We start from the raw sequence: 20,854 nt of genomic DNA, 5'->3' as shown, positions 1-20,854 counted from the left end.
TGTCAGTTTGACAAACTAATAAGCACAGAGTAGATCAATACTCCTTGATTAAAAACAAGGTGGTCCACACAGGGAAACATGGGCATGCTAAAGGTGGGTTTGTTAACAAAAGCCACACATCAGAGGACTGTGATGTTCCATTCTTTGGAGACACTTAAGGTGATTTGGAGCACAGATTATCCCTGACTACTCACTTTAGTGCCATTTTAACTTTTAATCAATTAATTGATTCCTAATTACTCAGAAGCTTGAGAACTCTTTACCGTCATGAGAGTGAAGATAGATAATAGGTAGTCAGTGACCACACTAAATGGATGGTTTATTAATACCTCTAGGAAAAGTAATATAAGGTATAGAACAACCAAATCTAGCCATGATTGATGACTTTCTTGATGAAGACATAGAATTGTAGAGCCTGTGCTTTTAATGACCTTGGGAAATGGGTACAAATGGATTGAAGCAGATATTCCTAAAGTTTCCCATACAAGAGGTCTTTCTATGCTTATGACAATTGTGAATTTTCCTGATTCCATCTAGAGGAAGTTCTAACAATGAGAAAACATTCATATTTTTAATGACCTTAAAAATGAGTCATTAGAACATGTAAATGTGACCCCAGATTAATTTTATCTTGGCAAGGGAAACTGATGCTAGTATTGTCAAGTTCTATATTGTTATTTTATAAAGATGTGGAAATCAAGGTTACTAGGCATATTTGAAAGGAAGAGAAAGAGACAGTGGCATGTGTAAGAAGTACTATAGTTGTTCATTCTCAGCCTTCTATTCTCTGTGTCTTCAGCTTTCCCTAGTCCACTCCAATCAAATGATCTTTCATATATGCTATGAATTCTTGACTGGAAGAGCATCTCATTATCCCCAATTCATCTAGAAATAGTAATAACAGCTCATTACTCATTCTTAGGAGAGTTTTTATGATTAAATAAGGGGATGCTCTAGAGGGTAGTGTGCTTGGAATTGGGCATTGCTGAGTACAGTAACAGTAGGATAGCTATTGTGATTCCAGGTGTCACAAGTACGATATCTCGAGTGTACCATAACCCAGTGTTTGCAAGAAACAGCCATAATCTAGCACCACACCTAGTGCATTAAGGTAAATAATAACAATGAAAATAAAGGTAGGCTAGAGGGAACATTAATAAATAAACACACAGGAGTTGGGCAGTTGGAACATTTCATGGCTAATGATGTTTTTAGCTGATTGTGTTTAATGTTGTTATTTCTCAACAAGAACTTCAATGCTTCTTTCTCCTTAAGAATGGAATTTTTGTTGTTATTTTGGGGCCAGAATGCTCAGGACCTACTCCTCAATCTGCACTCAGGGCTTACTCCTGCCAGTCTCAGGGGACCGTATGGAGTGCCAGAGACCAAGCCAGAGTTGGCTGCATGCAAGGCAAGCAATGTTCCCACAATAATTTCTCTCTAGCCAAGGAAGTAATTTTAAAATTTCCCAGGTCTAATACACATTATTAAATGAGTAAACATTAGAGAATTGCAGGGCTAAATCTTTCACAGAAGTATGCTAATCTTACTAGTCAAAAATTATAAATATGAACCTGTTCATGCCCCAACAGAGACTCAGAAAAAGAATAGCACTTTTTGAAGTAATAAACTAGAGTTTTCAAGTTTAAATTATATTTCACTGAATGAAAAGGGACACTATAACAACAGCAATATAATTCATTTCAGTTCAGAATCTTTCAGCACGAAGGGGACATGATTCTTGGAGTAGAAAAGTCTGTTAGATTTTTCTGCCACTTCAATAAAAATATTAAATTAAAAAATAAATAAAAGGGTCATTGACCTAAGTTTGACAGTGATGACAGAAATTCAAGTTAAATAATCAGCTTATAAGAGCTAACATGCTCTTGTATTTTATTTGTTTGATTTTCTTTTATTTTTTAGAGAGATGTAGAAGAGAGAGTTGATCAGGTAAAAAACAAAGAGAGGAGAAACTGTGCAAGTAAACTATTCATGTGGGGAGGAGGAAAATGCTTATGATGATAATAGAATCCTTTGTTTAAGTCAACTTTAAGTTAGATGAGGCCTTAAGATGTTAACTTTAAGCCTATTTTGTTTTCCCAAGTTAGAATAAGCTTCTTAAAAACTCAAAATAAATTGTTCACGTATAGATGAACAAAAGCATATGTTTTGAGAGCTAGGAGAGAGAAGCAAAATAGAAAAAAGAGAAGGAGAAAAAGAAAATGATAAAGAGAAATAGGAAAGAGGGAGATAGGGACAGACTCATTCCTCATCGTGATTTTTGCTACAAAGATTTACTCATAAAGTTTTGGTAGATAGTATCTGAGGTTGGTTATGTTGGGTGATCCGATTAGATATAATTGAGTAGGAAAGGGTCAGAGCTACAAAAATATCAAGTATTGAATTTCAGAATGAAGGAATGGCAAACATATAGGCCTCATCCACTATGGTAAGAAAGATTTTAAGTTTTAGTTGCAGTCGTGAAGGAAGTATAAAGAGAAAATTTTGATTAAAAAAGAGAGTAAAATATGATAAAATTGGCCTGATGTGTTATGTATCTAAAATAAAAAATAGTTATTGTGATTGCTATGTGGGAAATGGACCAGAAAAGAGGCAGATAGAGGCCACTGATATAAGGATTAATAGATTAATCTTGCACTGAGAATGTGATTTAAAATTAACATTTGGGTATCTAGGTTTATAGATATTTATCAATAATTTAATGTATATTCAATAATTTTATAATAAATGATCAATGGATAAATGAAAAAAACACAAAGTAGCATTTACCTGACAGTAGGATGTAAACAAAACAATTTATAGCCTCCATTATTGCAAAAAAATCTAAAAGAAATTAATGGCAGGTGGAAATTATGGATAAAGAGTCATCTCAGATTTTAAGTGAGGCAATCTCTGTTAAGCAGTATAGATTTTTCTGTAAATAAAATTGTAGTGTTATGAATACCTTAGTCCTAAATTTTGGCATTTTCAATACCAATCTCAAATGCAAAATATAGTTGAATAACAGTCTCACAGAGGTTAAAGATTCCAATGTGGGAACACAATTTTGTCATCATGTCATTTAGAATTATTTTATGCATCTTAGCACATAGGAAAATTGTAAAGGGTTCATCACTTAGATAATTAACTACAGACCTCCAGACAAACATTTCAACAGATTTACATCTATATAAAGGATATAGATTTATATCCTCTAGGATGACTACGACTGTGTGATGTATCTTTTCTCAGAGTGATCAGTGATAACCAGGGTAGCAATTCTTTAGCTATATTCAAATTTCACATGAAATACAGATAGTGTGGCTATATGTCTGTAGAGTAATATCAATGATGAATATAATTGGTAGATATACTGGAGTGTTTAGACCACACAAGGGGTCTTGAGAGAAATTAACTGGTTAAGTCAGGTTATGGTGACAGCACACGTAGTGAAAAGCACTGCACACTTCTAGAACGTTCAATAAATAATCAAAAATATCCCTGCAGGAGATGTATCAGAAACCAATCATTGCCTCATCGCTACATGGAGATCAATTTTAAATATTTGTTTTGTGAAACCTTTGAGAAGAAAAATATAGACATTAAAAGAGTTTTACTTGGTAAAAATATTAAAGAAGATGAAAATCAAGGTAAAGAATTTTCCTATTTAAAGGAACTTAATTTTCTATTTCCTTTTTTAAGGAACACCTGGGAAAATGATAAAAGGCTATCCATTTTCTTTATTTTGTCAAAGAAATTAATAACCTCTTAGGAGTTTACATTTTAGTTCTGGATTCATTTATCATTCATTTGGCCTTTTATAAACATGCTTCACTGTATCACTGTTGTCCTGTTGCTCATCAAGCGGGCACCAGTAATGTCTCTATTTGTCTCTGTTGCATTCAAGGTCAATAGAATGAGGCCCATTATTGTTACTGTTTTTGGCATATCAAATATTCCACAGGTAGCTTGCCAGGCTCCGTTGTGTGACATTCTGCTCTCTTCCAGGAGCTTAGTTTTATAGCCTCTGGATCTTGGCTGTTGATAAGATTACATGGCACCAGGGGCAGTTTGTAGGTGTGACTTCCAAGATACTGGAAAACTGGGGATCTGGGTGGAGAAAGCCCAGTTCTGATCCAAGCAGGCTTGGAGATCTCAGCCACAGCTCCCACATACCTGGGTTCCTCTGCCGGCTCCTTCATGGGTGAGGCTCGTCTGAGCATGTGGAGAGGGGCCTTGAGCATGGCTGTGGTTGGGTTATGGAGGTTTTGGCTGCTGGCATTCTGCTTGGGGCAGGGAGGGAGACTCAACCCACCCCATTCTAAATGAAGACAGCCTGGACGGGGGCAGGATATAAACATGCTTAAACTTTTATATTGATTTGTTTATTGTAAATGCAATAATTTACTGCAAAATTATTGAAAAATTAAATAGGAGAAGGGCCAAGATGTCCAAAATAAAAGTGAATCTGCACTTGATATTTTCTGTGATCACTAAAAACTCTTTACCAAAACTTATATTAATCACAGAGACTTATCTGAAACTCAGCTAAATGGGGTCAATGCAGAAATCTCTTGCAAAACAAAGAGAGAAGTTGAGTATAAGTTCTAATAAAGTACATGAATAATACTGTAGCATAAAGATTATATGCTTGGACACAAAACAAGTGTCAATGAATGCATCAAAATTGAAAAGGAAATGAAAGTAATTCTTTAAACAAATGAAAGTGAAGACATGAGTTATAAGAACATATGGGTCCCAGCAAAAGCAACACTATGAGAGAATTTCTTAGCAGTACACTATTACATCAGGAAAGAAGATAAAGCAAAAATAAATTATTCTATGTAACAGGTTGTGGAACAAGAAAAAGACAAATGAACTCAAAGTAGAAGGAAATAAATAATTAAATATGAGAGAACATGAATTTAAAATGATCTGAAAGATAATTAAAAACATCTATAAGCCCCTTTTCATTGTTTCATTGAAAGAATAAATTATGATTGACAAAATCTTACCTTGGCTCACAAAGGTAGAAAATAAATCAAACACTAATAAAGAGTATTATAAATGAAAGGGGAGAGGTTTTGCTTCAATTTTTGTTAGTTTGCTCTGTTTTGCTAAAAACAGGTACCAGAGAAATATAAGGGAGCATCAGGAACAACTCTGAAGAAATCCATACTACTAAATTGATATAACTTCTATACATTATATCTAAATTGATAAAATTTAAAGAAGAAATGAACACCGAAGAATAAATCATGAAGAAATAGGAAAATTGAATAGATAAATCTTAAGCAAGAAAACTAAAATGTTAATCAAGAGTTTTCATGAATAACAAATATTGAACATCAAATGGTTTCATAGTGAGTTCTAATAAATCTTCAGAGATATCTCATCCCTATCTTTTATAAATGCTTTCAAAAATGAAGTAGGCTTTTTCAAACATATATTTAATGTGAACAAATGTACTCTGATGCTAAATAACACAGATATTATAAAAGGAGAGAAGTACAAGCTAACATTCTTGTTAATATAGATATGAAGATCCTTAACTAAATCTTGGCATTATGTGCAAGTAGGGTTCATTAAATATATGCATAGTTGCTCAATATAGCAGCACAATTAATGTAATATAGCACATAAGAAAAGGAAGATGCAAATTACATGATCATTTCATCAGACACTGAAACGTATACTGGGGTTCTTGGTGGTGGAACTTGTGCACTGTTGAGGGGATGGGTATTGATCATTGTATGACTGAGATTTAATCCTGAAAAGTTTGTAACTATCCTCACAGTGATTCAATTAAAAAATAAAATTATTGCCTAAAAAAATTCCAATAAGATTTATGATTTAAATACAGGATTTATGGTTTACAAACTTCCTATGTAGAAGAAGCATATATCAACATAATACACTATGTTGCTTTTTAGCACTGCACTGTCATCCCATTGTTCATCGATTTGCTCCACCAGGCACCAGTAACATCTCCATTGTGAGACTTGTTACTGTTTTTGGTATATCAAATATGCCACCGGTAGCTTGCCAGTCTCTGCTGTGTGAGCTGGATACTCTCGGTAGCTTGCCGGGCTCTCCAAGAGGGGTGGAGGAATCAAACCCGGGTTGGCCACATGGAAGGCAAATGCCCTACTGCTGTGCTATCTCTCCAGTCCCATGTTGCTTTTTAATAGACTCAAAATGACAAACAAACAAAATAGACTGAATGATTTTTTTCTGTAATATCAGTTAAAAGTATCTTCACACTTGCTATTATTATTTTTTAGAAAAAGTATTTGAAATCCTTACCACAACTACTCGGCAAGAAAAATGGATTGAAATTCAAAAAGAATTATGGCACTCTCTGCAGTTGATATGAAAAATTAATACACAGATACACAGGAGCCGGAGAGGTAGTATAGTGGGTAAGGGATGTCCTCACAGGGATTTGACCCTTGACATCCCATATGGTCTCCTAGCACTACTGTGAGGAAGGGAGTGAGGGAAGGAAGGAGTGAGGGAGGGAGGGAAAGAGGGAAGTAGAAAAGGATGGAAGGAAAAAAGGAAGGAAGGAAGGAAGGAAGGAAGGAAGGAAGGAAGGAAGGAAGGAAGGAAGGAAGGAAGGAAGGAAGGAAGGAAGGAAGGGAGGGAGGGAGGGAGGGAGGGATGGAGGAAGGGAGGGAGGGAGGGAGAAAGTAAGATGCACAAAAAAACCTTACTACTTCACGAAAAGTCAAATGAGTGCAAACGCACGCATACAAACACAATTTAAAATAATCTTTAAAAAATCATTAAAGGGGCAGGCTATAATTTCTTTTTAAAAACTTGGTTGCTTTTCTATAGACAAATAATGTATCAGAAGAGAAATAAATCAAAAAATCAATACCATTTACAACTGCATAAAAACAATCAAGTATGTTGGAATCAGCTTAACAAAAGAGGTAAAAGAATTACAAGTCAGGAGGTGGAGCAATGATACAGTGGGCAGGACGCTTGCCTTGCACAAAGCTGACTCAGATCCAAACCCTGGCACCCCATATAGGCCTCTGAGTACTGCCAGGAGTGATCCCTGAGTGTGGAGACAGGAGTAGTTCCTGAACACCGACAGTGTGGCCATAGGGGAAAAAAAAAACAAAAAAGAAGTACTGTAGGATAACATTGGTTTGTCTTTTCAGCCTTGCCACAGGGAGCTTAGGTTTATTTAGTTACTCCCATCACAGTGCTCCCATTCCTCTGTGTTTACTTGGAACCTCTTTCTTTGTGCTCTGTTGACTTGTAAATATTGCTTTTCTCTTCTCCTTAAGTCCTTTGCAGAGTTAATCCAGAGCAATGTTCTTTTTTGTATGGACACAAGAAGACAGTTAATGCTATGCTTTCATAACTTGGGAGTTAATTGACTCTGAATGATATTTACCTCCTGGACATCTGTTTTCTCGACTTAAGCCTCAACTGCCCTTCCTTCTTAGCACCCCAAAATCAGGGTCCCGATGAGGGACTGAATGAGTTCAAGGCAAGTTATGAACAATGTGCTACCTTGGCATCGAAATGGGCCTGGCCCAAAGCGCCATGATACTTACCTATAAGTTAAGAAAATAGTCATGGACAAATTCTGTCATGATCCAAAAATTAAGAACTAGATTTGGAACCTGGTAGGGTTAGGAATGATTAATCTAACCTGAGCACTGTAGTCTGAGTCTGTGGTGAGATGTTCCCAGGGAGTCACCCTACAAACTTCAATGTACCTCTTACCGTGTCCATACAAAATAGCTAATATTAAGAAGTAGAATTGGGCTGGAGCGATAGCACAGCGGGTAGGGCTTTTGCTTTGCACGAGGCCAACCAGATTCCCAGCATCCCATATGATCCCCCAAGCATCTCCAGGAGTAATTCATGAATGCATGAGCCAGGAGTAATCCCTGTGCAATGCTGGTTGGGACCCCAAAAGCAAAAAAAAATTAAAAAAAGAAACCAACCAAGAAGTCGGATTAAGCTGTTAATTAGTTATTAGGCTAAGGAAAGGAGAAAAACACCTTCCATGGTATTTTTCCCCTGAGCAAAGCAAGGGCTTTTTCATATTTATTTTGCTGCTAGATGGGGTGTGTTGACTACCCCAATACAGGGAGTTGGAGAGAGACAAGGGAGAGAGCAGGGCAGCAAGATGAAGCAGAGAGAGACTGCAAGGGGGACAAGGGAGAAGGATATAGGGGAAGAATTCAGGAGCTAGTGCATGGAGAGAGACCAGGCTGGGAGATGGAGTGAGGAGAGATGAGCAGGAGAGACAGCAGGAGACTGAATGAGGGGCAGAGTGAGACTAGAATGGGGAACTTAGTGCGACTGGAACAGGCACGCGGGGAGAACGGAATAAATGGCAACTGATCAATCAAAGGCTTGGCCCTTGTTTACTCCTTCCTGTGTCTGCCCCATGGCCTGGGTCACCCGAGCTGGGGGCGTGGCCCAAGCCCACTGAACCTGAGCAGAAGGCAAGAGCAGCCTGGGCTTTCCCTAACCACCTGGAGAATATGCAAAGTACAAGTTCAGGAACTGGAGTCTTAACTTTGTTACAGTAGCCAGAGCACTTTACAGACGGAATGAAATCTCTATCAAAATAGAAATTCCTTTCTTCAAGGACATAAAACAGACATTGCTAACTTTCGTGTGAAATCAAAAATAGATAAAGCAAACGATCTATTTGTGAAAAATAGCGTATGCCCTTTAAATTATTATTATTGTAGCAATAGTAATCAAAACAGTTGGGAATAAAAGAAGAAACTGACCAACAGAATAGAATTTAGAGTCCATATATATAGGTAGTTAATGGTGCTTGGACAGCAAAAGAGCCACATAAGAAAGGGAAAAGAAGGAAGGAAGGAAGGAAGGAAGGAAGGAAGGAAGGAAGGAAGGAAGGAAGGAAGGAAGGAAGGAAGGAAGGAAGGAAGGAAGGAAGGAAGGAAGGAAGGAAGGAAGGAAGGAAGGGAGGGAGGGAGGGAGGAAGGAAGGAAGGAAGGGAGGGAGGGAGGGAGGGAATGAAAGAGGGAGGGAGGAAGGAGGGAGGGAGGGATGGAGGTTGGAACTGAAGAAAGGAAGGAAGGAACGGAAGGAGGGAGGGAAAGAGGGAGGGAGGGTGGGACAAACCAAAGCATTCATACAGTGCTATTTATAATAGGCAAACTTTGGAAGCAAGATAAGTATACAATCACTGCTGAGAGAATAAGGAAGATGTAGGATATATATACACAACATAATACTCACTGAAAGAAAAGATGAAATAACCATATTTGGCTACAACATGGATTTAACTGGAAGCTGTCAGTCTAACTGAAAAATGTTAGCAGGAGAAAGATAAATACCAGGGTGTTTCACCAAAGCGTAAGATATTAAGAGATAAATCAAGGGAACAAATTTCAGTGGAACTAATCCTTCAACTCTGACAACAAAATTGAGGTTTCCAAGACTGGGAAATGGTGAATGAATGAGAAGGTTTTCATTTAGGTAGAGTGGTGGAGGATTATTTGTGGTGGTACCACTTTAATCATAAAACATATTAAAATTTAAAATCTTTTACGCTAACATGACCTAGAAAGATAAATTAATATAAAATATTGTTATTAATATTGTATTAAGAGTTAATAGATTAACTCTTAATTGTTAAGAGTTTTACCCCAGTGTTCTAAAAAGATAACTAGAAATAATTAGAAAAACAACATATTATTTATTGCATGGGAAAAAATAATTTTAATAATAATTGGTAGGAAGTAGTATCACTGTCTCATTGTCATCTCGTTGTTCATCGATTTACTCGAGTGGGTGCCAGTAACGTCTCCATTCATCCCAACCCTGAGATTTTAGCAGCCTCTTCTTACTCATTTTCCCCAATGATTGGAGGCTCTTTTCAGGGTCAGGAGAATGAGACCTGTTACTGTATTTGGCATATCGAATACGCCAGGGGAAGCTTGCCAGGCTCTTCCTTGTTGGTGGGATACTCTCAGTAGCTTGCCGGGCTCTCTGAGATACATATATATATATACATACATATATGTACATATATATATACATATATATGTATACATATGTGTGTATATATGTGTATATATATGTATATATATATCACTGTCATCTCATTTCTCATTGATTTGTTCGAGCGGGCACCAGTAACGTCTCTCATTGAGAGACTTATTGTTACTGTTTTTGGCATATCCAATTCGCACGGGTAGCTTGCCAGGCTCTGCTGCACGGGCTCGATATACTCTCAGTAGCTTGCCGGGCTCTCCGAGAGGGGCGGAGGAATCGAAATTAGGTCGGCCACATGAAAGGCGAATGGCCAACGATATGTCCAGGAATATGTTCACTCACGTGTGAGGCTCAGCCCGAGCATGTGGAAAGCAGCCTGGAGCGTGGTGGTGGTGGGGTATTGGAGGTTGGCTGCCAGGGCTGGGTCCTTTGGGGTGGGGAGGGCTCTCACACACCCCCCTTTAGAGCACAACCCTGGTGTGGAGTCTGGTGGCATGGTTATGGGGGTCTTATTTTATGCTCCCTTCCAGGAGAAGAATCTGTGAGTTCTGGAGGGTGGTCAACGAGGAGATTATCTGGTACCAGCAGGAGGTGGCTTATGGGTGTGACCAATAAGCAGAGGATCTCTGCTCCTGGGTCCTGTTGAGTCCAGAGTCCAAGATCACAAAGTTCTGCATTACCTGGGTTCCGTGGGACTTTGCTCATGCATAAGGCTCAGCCTAAGCGCGTGGAAAGAGGCCTGGGGCATGGCAGTGGTTGGGTAGTGGAGGTCAGCTGCTGGGGCTGGGTCCCCTGGGGTGTAGTAGAGAAAGGTAGTATAGAGAAACATAAATGTGTCCAAAAAGTTCCATTTTGGAAATCATGTTTAAAATATTTGTGAACTATGCGATGGGATCAGAGTGATAGTTCAGCATGTATACATGTGATATATGTATATATATATGTGATATTCATGACCAACTTGAGTTCGGTCCCTGACATCCCATGTGGTTCCCCAAAGACCACCAGAAGTAATCCTTTGTGTAGAGCCAGGAGTAACTTTTAAGCATTAACAGGAGTACCCAAAACCAACCCCCTAACAGATATTTGTAAATGAAATACTGATTTTTAAAAATAATTTTGGCAATAACTGAGGCGTCTGGTGGACAGTGAAAAGCAAGTTATCATTTCCTTGAGTTCTTTAGAACCCAGTACTGTGATATTTCATTGTTGCATTATGCACAGCAAGCAATCTTCAGATTAGGCATGAAGATTCTAAAGAATGACCAGGGGATAATTTATGTCAATGATAAAAATATAGTTACTTTGGAATTTTGTGGGACCAATGTATGGAGAAAGGTGTTAATGTATCACTGTCACTGTCATTCTCTTGCTCATTGATTTGCTCGAGCGGGCACCAATAACGTCTCCATTGTGAGACTTGTTGTTACTATTTTTGGCATATTGAATACACCACGGGTAGCTACCAGGCTCTGCCGTGCAGATGGGATACTCTCAGTAGCTTGCTGGGCTCTTTGAGAGGGGCGGAGGAATAAAACCTGGGTCAGCAGTGCGCAGGGCAAACGTCCTACTTGCTGTGCTATCGCTCTAGCCCTGGTGTTAATGCAATTGTATTTAATGCTAGTAATTGTTTATGGAAGCTAGATTTGCAGTCACACAGTAAGATCAGGAGATTTGGATGAAAGAACTGGTGGCTGGAGGGTTGGGGGGACAATGGTATTCAAAAGACTTCAGAAATTCAATACAAGCTACCACATTCTGCTGTTCAAAAAGAAAAACATTAACAATGATTAACAATAGAATCATTAACAATCTGAGGTGCTAGCTAAAAGGATGTTGTTGTTATAGTGTGGAAAGGATGGAAATTGTAAGTGCTTGTCTATGTCCCAGTTATCTAGTTATTAAATAAAAGGAATTATTTAACAACTAGATTAGTGATTAAATAAAAGTAATTAAATAACAAAAAATATTTTTATTTCTTTGATATACAGGTTCATCTATTAAACATATTTTATGTATGATTTTTGTTTTTGTGTTTGGGCTATACCTGGCAGTGCTAAGGAATTATCTGGCTTCCACTCAGATATCACTTCTGGGGGGTTAGAGAACCATATGGGATGCCAGAGATTATCCCGAGGTCAGGTGTGCGCTAGGCAAGGGCCCTTCCTTCTATTCTGTGTCATGGCCTCGTATTTTCTCTGTCTAAGTACATGTAAGCTTTGCAGTTGGTTTTGATTTTCGTAAATTTAGTCTTTAGGTTACTATGTCTCAGAGTGAATTTTGACAACATCCAGAGAGAACAAGTGGAAGAATAGAAACCATGACTGACGAAACCATGGTGGTTACATTCTTTCAAATGAAAAATAATTCAATTTCAGTAGTAAAAAAGATCTTTACATTCATTCATTAGAGAAGAAATGAGTCTTTCAATTATTACTTTCAACATTTATGAAAGTGTCTAGATAGCTATTATGTGTGAGAAAATGCTAGATATTTTGAATGGCTCTTTCAATCTCTAGTTCACAATCATTCAATTTGGAGGATTCCTAAAAGTAGAGATGCATTTTTCAGAGTCTTTTTGGCTAATATTCTAGAGATTTGCTCCTGTAATGGGATTCAAGAGTTTTGCATTTTGCATTAGGGTGCTCTATGAGTTCAATAAACTTGTACTAAAGTAGGACAACAGTTTTATTTATCTGTGAAGGTGCTAATGAGTGAATTCTAATAGTCCGGAGTAGATTTCTTTGCTTGTCATTGGCTTCCTAGGTTTGAGAGCATAGGGACAGGGACACAAGCACCAATTTAACAGACACTTCCTGCCACTGGTCATTCACTTGGAAAGCAATTTTTTTATCTTCTTCACTTTAACTTTCACTGATTTCTTATTCTACTCACATAAACCCAGAATGATTTTATTTTCCTGTACTGAACCATGCTGTGTAAAAATTTCTTTGAAAGGGCTATAATGAAACTTTTAAAACCAATAATCTTAGATCATGGAATTTTCAGTCCCTTCAAGTGAATAAGATATGCAACAAAGAAGAGTGAAACATAAAGTTGTTTGATGGATTAGAGGATGTTAAGGAAATAAAGGGATAATTAATAACAAAAGGGAAGTTTTGGACAATAGCCTGCTTCGAAAAACACAAGCATCTTTTAACAATAATTAACAATGACATGAATTAAAGTGAATAGACGTTAATTTCAAAGAGAAAATTAGAGCTGATATTTGTCAAGTTCTTTATTACTTAATAGATATTGTGAGATTTTTTTTCTCATAAAGTTCACATAAACCATAATACAGTAGAAACTAGAAATTTAAAAAAATTAAATAAAATATCACAGGGGGCTGTAGGTATTTACCTTACATACTCTCAACCTAGCTTCAACCCCCAGTACCCCATAGAGTCCCCTTAGCCCCTCCAGTAGTATTCTTTAAGCACTACAATGTGTGACCCTAAAACAAATAAAATATAACACATGTTCTAGACCTTATTAAAAGTCCATTTGAAGAAACAAAAAAAGATTTTCTAAATATAAAATTTACGGTAGAAAGATAATCCAAGTGATGACCCTTTAATTTTGTGTCCATTACTATATAACTTGACAAGTAGAGGTTGCTTTATACTCAGGTGGGGAGCTAGTAGCAGGCTAGAGGTGAATATCTGCAGTGTTTACTGCCCTGTTTACAAGACACATTCTTGTTTGAATGTAGCTCAACAAAATTGAGCTACATCTGCCTCAGTTTCCCTCTCTTTGAAAAACTGAAAACATATAACCTTGGTTTCTTCTTTACATTCCGCTAACTGTCCAACGTTGCAAAACTTTGCTGAATACTTAAAGAGTAAAAATTAACACAGATTTATTCAACATTCTCTTGACATGAATGTTGCAGATGGAATATTTTCAATAAATTTTAAAGGAACCCATCAGGAAAAGCATAGGTTCAGAATAGCATCTCTCACTAACCTACAGAATGAATAGGAAGAAAGGGACTCCATACCCATTTCTAATGGTGGACGCTCCTACACAGCCAAATGCAAGGCTTGGCACACCTCTGGGTTTGATCAGACTTGGACACAAATGCTTATTCCATTCTAATAATGAGATTTAATCAAGCAAAGCCAAAGCTTTAGCTACAAGTTAAACACTCCCCAGGGACAGGGAGCCAGTGACTGGGGGAGTAATGAACCTCTATTTAACTTTCAGATTTTGTTAATAACAGTTTGACTTGTACTGGTTGGAGTTAATTAGTTGCTTTAGCTTCCCCATTAGTGGCTTATAAAATGGGGCTTACCTTTCGAATGTTAAACAATTTTCTCAGTGTGGGTCATTTTAGGGGAAATATGGGGTAACTAAATATCTTCTATATGTATGATTATTGGATTTTGTAATTTCTATCCCACAGGGAGTTTTAGGAAAGTTTAAAGATCAGATTACGATCACTACAGAATCTTGTAGATATATAGTTTGGGTTTATTTGGGGAAAAGCACAATTCACTGGGAGACATGAAAGAATGGAGGACATGTGCATTTTTTGGGAAACAATAAAAAATGGTATTAATCCTTAGTTTGAAACTATATGGAAAGTAGAGTGCTACCAGTCTTGACTAATAATACATTGGGAGGTCTTAGAAATAGAGGTATTCACCATCCCCTTTGACTTGTAATGTTTGACATTTCTCGAAACCAACTGTATCCAGTATACATATTATTTCCCAGAAATTTTAAATAAAACCTCATAGAATTACTGTTTTCTCCCGTAATGATAATCTCCAGGAAAGGGCCTTATTTAAAACACAATAAAAAAATGAGAAAGACCATGTGATATCAGGGAAAGAGCAAGGAATCGCGGTTATAAAGCAAGTCTCCCAAAGCTTTTAAAATCTTTAAAATGAGAATCTTGGAAGATGCCTTGAAACCAGGATACTTTAAATCCCATGATGATACTTAAACCCCAATTACTTTTTACTGAACTGCATTTGGAGGTGTATACTATCCAAATTAAGAGTGTTTGTTTGGCAAACAGTCTACTAACAGTTTAGATTGTTTGATTATAACTATGTTGTACTTAGGAGTCAATGTTTCCCCTTCAGTCCAAGCTGATCTCAAAAGAGCTTCAGATATCTGTTCAATGTGTATATGTGTGTGCATGTGTGCGTGTGTGTGTGTGTGTGTGTGTGTGTGTTATATGGTCATTAATATGTCTTTATTTTCTCCCATATTAGCAGATTCCAAGACAAAGAATTGAAAACTTGTCTTTATAATACCCATGGGCTGGAGCGATAGCCTAGCAGTCGGGCATTTGACTTGCATGCTTCTGACCTGGGTTCGATTCCTCTGCCCCTCTCAGAGAGCCCAGCAAGCTACTGACAGTATCTCACCCCCACGACAGAGCCTGGGAAGCTACCCATGTGTATTAGATATGCCAAAAACAGTAACAACAAGTCTCACACTGGAGACCATTACCAGTGCCTGCTCAAGAAAATCGATGAGCAACGGCATGACAGTGATACAGTGATAAAGTGATGATACCCGTGTTTCTATAATGAATGGAATAGATAAGCTGTTAAAATCTCAGAGCCACATAGCTTGGTTTCATAATGTGGAGGTATCTAGGTTATGCTAGATCCTTAGCTTTTAATGAAGTAGAATAATTGAGCAATGAGAAATGGAATGGGATTTGGGTTGTTTCTTACTTGGAAAGGAAAAAAAAATCATTCAATTCCATTGAGCAAGTTTTGTGGTATTTCTGAATTGTGTTCTTAGCTACTCATCCAGGGCATAAAAAGACAAATTTGAATAAAACTTGTATTAATGTTCGACACTTGCCTGATGTATCAATTCTTTGCAGTTTTAAATGCTTATTTTATGTTATATTTTAAAATATTTAAAATGTGGTATATTTGCTTTGAATTACAGTGGTAAAATAACTAGTTACCAAAAATGATACCTCTAATATCTATTACAAATGTGCAGTTAAATGAGGTGGGCTAAAGGGTAGTAAATGTTCCAACTGTAGTGGGAAAAAATGGATTTATTTTAACTACATTGGAGCACCTATCCCACAACCACTGTCAACTTTTTTTCCACCAATGTACTCAGGTTCCCTCCCATATTCCCCAACCTTTCCCCTCTTGATACATGTTTCATTCAGGGTTTAGCTATTTGGGTCCCTTGGTATCAATGTTGTTGATTTTGTGGTTTGGATATTTGAACCTTAAAAATTTCTTTGTGCTGAGTTTTTTCCTTAAAAAAATTATTTGTTATAGATAGTCCAGCTTTATTCATGTTCATTTATGTAGTGAACAAATAAGAAGAATGTAGTGAACAAATAAGAAGATTGAATTAGTGTCTATGGGTTTCAAATTATTTTATTAACCAAAACTTAGGTTTCATTTTAATTTTTGCTCGGATTGGGACTGGGCCTTTCCTGCGCAGATTCACCATTTTCCAGGAGCTAGGTGGTCACACCCAGGGACTGCCTGAGGCGCCTTGTAATCCCACTAACGGCCAACATCCAGAGACTATAAAACCAAGCTCCCAGAAGAGAGCAATGCAGAGAATCTCTTGCCCCCGAGACTGGCTGTCTTCCCTGGGGTCCCTCGGAGGGGCTGGGTTTCAGTTTCCCTCCCCACCCCGAGCAGAGCTCCCACAGCCAAAGACCCCAAGAGCCTAGCCACAGCCATGCTCAATGCCCCTCTCCACACATTCGGACGAGCCTCATGCATGAAGGTACAAGCAGAGGAACACAGGTGTGTGTGGGACCTGAGACCTCCAAGCCTGCTCGGATCGGGACTGGGCCTCTTCTGCCCAGATTTCCCATTTTCCAGTGGCTAGGCGGTCACATCCAGGAACTTCCCCCGGCGCTGTGTAATACCACCAATGGCCAACATCCAGAGACTATAAAATTAAGCTCCTCGGCTTTGCGACTGTGAGGCATCTTATAGCCTAGTTCTCCCTCTGGGAGAGCCTGGCAAGCTACCGAGAGTTTCCTGCCCACATGGGAGAGCCTCGCAAACTCCCCGTGGTGTATTCATATGCCAAAACCTGTAACAATGATGGGTCTCATTCCCCTGACCCTAAAAGAGCCTCCAATGCGGCACCATTGGAAAGGACAAGTTAAGAGAGGCTTCTAAAATCTGAAGGCTAGGACAAATGGAGACGTTACTGAGACCGCTCAAGAAATTCACCAATTAAAGGGATGAGCTGATGATGATGATGATGATGATGATGATGATGATGATGATGATGATCTATTTTCTTTATTAACCAAAGATTATTTTATACTTATAATGCAGAACTTTGTGACCTTGGACTCTGGGCTCAACGGGACCCAGGGAGCAGAGATCCTCTGCCTGCTTCCCCCAGTCTCTGGTGTCCCAGGGGTCACACCCATAAGCCACTTCCTGCCGGTGCCACATAATCTCCTCATTGGCCACCGTCCAGAACTCATGGCTGCTTCTCTCTTGAAAGGGAGCATAAAATGAGGCCCCCATAATCTTGCTATCAGACTTCGCACCAGGCTGTTTTCACTCGGGCAGCCCAAAGGGGGGGGGCAGGTGAGAGCCCTCCCTGTCCCAAGGTACCTACCCCAGCAGCTGACCTCCACATCCCAACTGCCACCATGCTCCAGGCCACTTTCCACATGCTTGGGCCAAGCTTCATGCACGACACATCCTACTCATTTTCCTAAATTACCACACCACATTTGATTGGGGGCAAGATGGTGGCAACACCGCCCAAGCCCCTTGCGCTCTCCAGAACCCAGCTCACCATTTCGCCTTAGACAATGCGGGTCTCAGCACACCAGGATGGATCTCTACGCGTGATCCCTACTGGAACTCTACGCATGATTCCTGATGGTTATCGCTGGCTGTTTTGCAAGATTCAGACAGAATGGCATCAGCAGGGCAGGGAGAAACCACATGCTCTTTAAAGACTATGATCCTGGAGGGCTACTAATCACTTTTGGCACCCAGCAGCTTCTTACAGAAATGCATCTAGACTGTGAACTGAGCTACAACCCCAGGCCACCCGGGGAGGGGAAGGCTTTTTTTTTTTTCTCTTTTGGCCTCTTCTTTCTATAGGAGAGGCAGCGGCAGTGGTGGTACAACAGCGCCCACATGGCGATTGCCATCTTCCAGACCCTATTAACTAGAGGTACGAGATTGCAGTAACGTGGCGCTCAAGAGATCTCGTGAAGGGGGGTGCTACCGGTGCGCTCCCCACCCAGACAAGAACCGGAGCTGCCACACACACGAAATGGCTCCTCTGCTCCTTAAAGACTATGATCCTGGAGGGCTACTAATCACTTCTGGCACCCAACGGCTTCTTATAAAAATGCATCTAGGCTGTGAACTGAGCTACAACCCCAGGCTGCCCGGGGAAGGGGAAAGGTTTTTCTCTCTCGGCCTTGTTTTTCGGTGACTTCTGGCAGAAATCTCTCTGGTCTTAATTACTAAAATATCAGAAATCAGCCGTGCAAGCTCATATATTCTTCATTCTCAGCAATGGAAAAAAAAATTATCAAATGATGCCTTCTCAGCAGGTTTGATTGTTGGGGGAAAATTCTAAATAATAATAGTGAGTTTTCTGTTGAAATATTGAATGTACTCAAAGTATAGAGAGTAAAGTGAAAATCATTAGCCACTCGGGGAGGGGGGAGTAGTGTGGGAGGGGGTTATATCAGGGTTCTTGGTGGTGGAACATGTGCACTGGTGAAGGGATGGGGGTTTGATCATTATATGATTGAGATTTAAACCTGAAAGCTTTGTAACATTTTTCACAGTGATTCAATAAAATTTAAAAAATATTTTATTAACAGTATTAATTATACATTTAACATATGCATTTGGATAAAAGCATATCCTCTCATCAAAATATATGTATCATAAAAATTGCAGACCTCCAACCTCTATTAAGGCTTACATTTACTCTCTAAATATAAATAACCTTTGCATATTTTTATTGTTTTTATGTGGTTTTTATCTTTAAATACTGAACCATGGATTTTTATTAGCACCAATAGGTATAATTTTGAAATGCAATGAAAATTAGATATGCATATGCTTTCATTAAATGCCTATCCTTTCTATTGCCTACATAAGTGCATAAATAAGTGAATTAGTGTTTTGTATTTCTTTGGGCTGGTCATTAATTAAAATTAAAAACAATCTCCCGATACATCAATTTTAGACAGATCCTTCCCTTAATGAAAGATGTGAAATTAGGACTCCCATTGTTCTTTTGCTAACATTCTCATTAATCCTTTTCCTTTTTCTTTAATCAGTTTGTTATTTCACATCAAGAGTTATAACATTACATTCTCTCTTGTATCTGTAATTGGATTTTTATTATGTCTATAGTTTGATTTTAAAACATGATGACTAATATTGATATAGCTCTGCAAGCATAATTCACTACAGAACTAGAAAGAATGAGTGGCACTTTCAAGAAGAAAATGTATCCTAAAATTATTAAAAGTTGCCACTAAAAGAAGTTTCTACAAAGTGTCAATAATTAGCAGTCTCCTTTCTGAATCAGACTCATACATGTCTTTTTTCTTTTATTATTATTTTAGTTTTGGTTTCAGAAAGCCATACCCAGTGGTACTCAGGGCTTACTGGATTCTGTGCTCAGGGTTCGGTTCACGCCTTCTGAAGCATGCCTGGGATTGAACCAAGTCAGCTGAGTACAAGTCTTATTGACGATAGTATTTCTCTGACAGTCTTTCTGTTATACACATAAATAACCTTTTAATTACGCCCCTAGTATAGTTACCTGTCCATGGTTTGACCGATGGAAAGTCTTCAGTAACATTTTGAGATAAAATTTCCTATAGATCTAATTGCTGATAAAAAAATCTGGAATATGAGAGTGATTTTAAATTTCAAAGATCTTGACAATGATATTTTAAAATCTGTGTACTGGTAGCAAGTCATGATTGACTATTTATGTTTAATGTTTGTCTATTTTTTCTCATTTATTTTGTTTCCATTAATATAAACATTTAAAATCTGACACTTATTTCCACTTAGGCCCACCATTTCACAAAGTATTTCATTCCTCCCATTGTTCCTGCTTTTTAATTATGAAGCTCTTATTAGCAATAAGCTAAAAAAGTTTAATTAACTTTCTAGTATTCTTACTTTTCACTCCTCTTCATTGTTATTAGCTTTTTGTGTGTGTTGAGGGCATATAATTGCTATATGTACATATACGCATTATAGTTTGGGATTGTCTATCTTTGAGAAAGCTGATTGTGGATTTCATATTAATACATAGCATAGTATATAATTTTTGAAATATATATTATATTTCAAATATATATTTAGTATATATAAATATATTATAATATATTACAATATATTATATATTACAATATATTATATATTATAATATATTATATATATAGAAAGAATGGGGGGTTGGAGCCATAGCACAGTGGCAGGGTGTTTGCCTTGCATGCAGCTGACCCAGGTTCCAATCTTCCGCCTCTCTGGGAGAGCCCGGCATGCTACGGAGAGTATCTTGCCCGCACGGCAGAGCCTGGCAAGCTCCTTGTGGCATATTTGATATGCCAAAAACCGTAACAACAAGTCTCACAATGGAGATGTTACTGGTGCCCACTCGAGCAAATCGATGAACAACGGGATGCCAGTGATACAGTGATACAGAGAGAATGGCATCTTGAACTCTTGCGAAACCTCAATGAGCTTGGTCACTGTGTGGATATGGTCAGTCATGCTGAATCCTTTTTGGAACCTACTTGCTCGCACATTTGTCCTTCATCTAGTGTTCTGCCAATCCTATTCAGGATGACTTGAGTGAATAACTTGTAGACGAT

This window comes from Sorex araneus, chromosome X, assembly GCF_027595985.1.
Source record: "Sorex araneus isolate mSorAra2 chromosome X, mSorAra2.pri, whole genome shotgun sequence".
NCBI lineage: Eukaryota > Metazoa > Chordata > Mammalia > Eulipotyphla > Soricidae > Sorex > Sorex araneus.
Note: the sequence above shows the minus strand (reverse complement) of the source record.